Source organism: Alligator sinensis, unplaced genomic scaffold (assembly GCF_000455745.1).
Source record: "Alligator sinensis unplaced genomic scaffold, ASM45574v1 scaffold1585_1, whole genome shotgun sequence".
Taxonomy (NCBI): Eukaryota; Metazoa; Chordata; order Crocodylia; family Alligatoridae; genus Alligator; species Alligator sinensis.
The window spans coordinates 203,569-207,010 of NW_005843295.1; positions in this window are offsets into that span (position 1 = coordinate 203,569).

Here is a 3,442-nt window from a genome sequence, read left to right on the forward strand (position 1 = left end):
ACTGTTAATTCACAGCTTCCTCCAAACAGTGCACCATGAAGACAGGGACAAGATTTCCAACCTGGGATACCAAAGTGATGCTTCTGGGGTGTGAATTTCAGAATATCCCAAAGAATTTGGACACAGCTGGAAATGTTCAAAGCTGATAAAAAGATGTGCAGATTAACAAACTCTCCTGACAATGGGTACAAGGACAGAGCAGTTAATCCTTGTTGAAACTGCTTCAGTTACAAGGTCTAGCTTTACTCTGTCCTTGTGCCAGGTTGCAATCCATCTCCAGGAGCAGAGGATGAGAGCAAGGCCTCCCTATGCTTCTCTGGGCCCACTCTGCTGGGAGTGCCACATGGCCAAAGGTGATTAGCCTGTAAACAGACCCCTGGTCATTCTGGCTAGTTGGATAAGGCAGTTGGGCATAGCACTGGCTGCATCACTCCCTTGTGGACCATAGCTGGGCTGTCAAACATATGGCCTCTGGGCTGGATCTGGCTCCCAGAGCTGGGTCATCTGGACCACAGACTTTGTCCTGATCCAGGCTGTGATGGACCTTCCTGTGAGGGCAGCCAAGTGCCTCCTGTCACGACCCAGTGATTTTTTGTGCCTCGGCACTATGGAATTTCCTGGCCACATGAGAGCTCCTTTGCACGGCAGAGTGTTCTGCTGCAATTAAGAGCCTGCGTGCAGGAGAGTTCCCGCCAATTTGCAGTTTCCTTTGCAGGATGCATTTCTTCTTTGCAGCACAGAGATGCACGGTGCAAAGAGTTCCCGCTATTCGGATGCAAATTTGTGCCCCGCTATTGGCCAGTGCTAAATTATTCACACGTGGCGGCTAGTAATTGGCTCGCTGGCCGTTTAAAATTCCGCACGACTTCCGCCCAAGTCGAAGAGCTTTGAGCACGCTGCAGAGTGCCTCTGAAGTTATCTGACTTGCGGCTGCCGATCGATAGACTGATCACCTATCGATCTTTCTTCCCGTCACCGAGCGCACCCCCGACGTACCCCTTTCCCCGCCGGCTTCGAATTGCGGACGGATTAACTGGCTGGGGCCCCGCCAGCTGGAGCAACTCGTGTGGTTGTTCCGACGACCGGACCACCTGCGTCGTGATTGCAAGCGGCGTGAGTAAAGTTTTTTACACAATACCAGGCATCTTCCTACAGTGTTGCTGGAGCTCCAGCAGTGCTGCTGTCACCTGGGTGCTTGGCTGCAGCCACAGGAAGAAGCCACGGTGCTACTGAGACTCCAACATTGTAGCTCTTACTGACAAGCACACAAGAAAACTAGTTGTGATGGAGTCCCAGCAGCACCATGGGAAGAAGCCCAGAATTGCAGCTTGTTCCCCTCATGGTAACCGAGTGCCTGGGATGCTGGGCTTCTTCCACCTGGGCTCTGATTGATGAAGCAGGCACCATGTCTGGCACCCATCCCGGTCTGGCCCCATACAGTGCCACATGCAGTGCAGTCCCGGGTCCACTGGAATGGGCAAGGCATGTGCTGGATCTGGCACAAAGGGTGGGAGTAGGGGTGGTCCATGGGCCTGGTCTAGTTCACAGAGCTGGTTCTGAGCCATTCATTTGGTCCCTGGATCTGTCCCACACCACTCATACCGCCCATGGGGGCATAGGAGTTTGATTCCACTGCACTATAGCATATAGAAGCTGACATAGCTTAACTCATCTATTCTTAAAGATGACTCATGTTTGCAGCCATCTTCTAACTTAAAGCTGTAGATCCTTTCATAGGGTAAGTCCCACTCATAGCAAAGATTAACATGTTTAACTGCTTTACAAAATCCCACAAAGTGCTTATACACTTTTCTGGGCAGTTAAGCACCTTTGCAAATCTAGCCCATGTGTTTTGGTATGAATTTAGGAGTCCAGTTTTGGGAACCCATAGTTAAGAATCTCATCCATAGCAATGAGAGGCCCACAGAGAAGAGTGGGTTGAACAATTTATTTTCTTCCTCACACAGAACATGAGATGGTGTAAAATTTAAAACAGAGTTGTATTAGGCGCAGACTAAAATATTTTGACTCAAACATGCTGCCAAGGGGCCTCACTAAAATTTAAGTTTAGAAGCCAGTTCTATGACCATTTCCCTGTATAGGACAGGCTCCTATTAGGCTGCATTTCTCAGTTTGTATCACTACTCTAAGTTATGGAAATCATAAGGGCAGCTGCATTGATAGTCTCCTTCTGTGGGGCATCCCTAGAGCTGTAGCCAAGGTAGGAGTATGAGAATATTAGGAATCCAAAGAATAGCTCACAAGGAGAATGATGGCAACGTATTCCACTTGAAGTATTTTAAATTTTGATCAAAGAATTTTGGATTTCAACACAACCATTTTTGGGGGTTGTGGTGTTTGGTCTTCTAGTGAGAAATCATCTATTTCCACAGAAACCATGGCCCTAACATGAATTTTGGTCTTCTAGTGAGAAATCATATATTTCCACAGAAACCATGGCCCTAACATGAACACATTTGTAACATCCAAAACCCAAATTGTCATTACAATAAAACGGAAATTTTGCTTGTTCACAAACTCAGGCAAGGCCATGAGATGATAGAGTTTTAGATCCTGAGGAAAGGAAGGATGGAGAGGAGCAGAGTTAGGACCCTAGGCTTCAGAAAAGCAGACTTCTACTTGCTCAGGAAACTCATGGGCAGGATCCGCTGGAAGCCCAGACTGAGAGGGAGAGGAGTCCAGGACAGCTGGGTGTACTTTAAAGAAACCTTATTGAGAGTGAAGGAACAAACCATCCTAACGTGCTGGAAAACTAGCAAGTATGGAAGAAGACCAGCTTGGCTTAACAGGGAACTCTTAAATAAACTAAATCACAGAAAGGAAGCTTATAAGAAATGGAAACTTGGAAAAAGAACTAGGGAAGAATAGAAAAGCATTGCTTGGGCGTGCAGGGATGAAGTCAGGAAGGCCAAAGCACAATTGGAGTTGCAGCTAGAAAGAAATATGAAGAGTAACAAGCACGGTTTCTACAAGTATATCAGCAGCAAGAGGAGGATCAGGGGAAGTGTGGGTTCCTTTCTGAATGGGGGAGGCAATCTTGTAACAGAGGATGCAGAAAAGACTGAAGGCCTGAGTAGGGCTGTGTGAAATTTCACCACCAGTTTTGTTTCAACACTATTTTGACCTGTTTCAAGGTTGAAACAGCAAAATTGAAATGAAACAGATATGGTCAAAAAAGCCTTGAAACAAAACGAGGCAACTCAAACATAGGCTATAATCGGGAAGGCCAAACAGCCTATAACTTTGTCATTTCTGGCCAGATTTGGATAAAACTTGCATAAATGGAACCCCATTCTGTGGGCATAAAGTGTGCCAAGTTTCAAGAAGATAGGTGAGGGGTTTCAGAGAAACCGCACCCCAAAATGTTGAGAGCCAAACTAGTGTCATGCGTGTATGTTAAGCCACAGCAGGGTGAAAACTA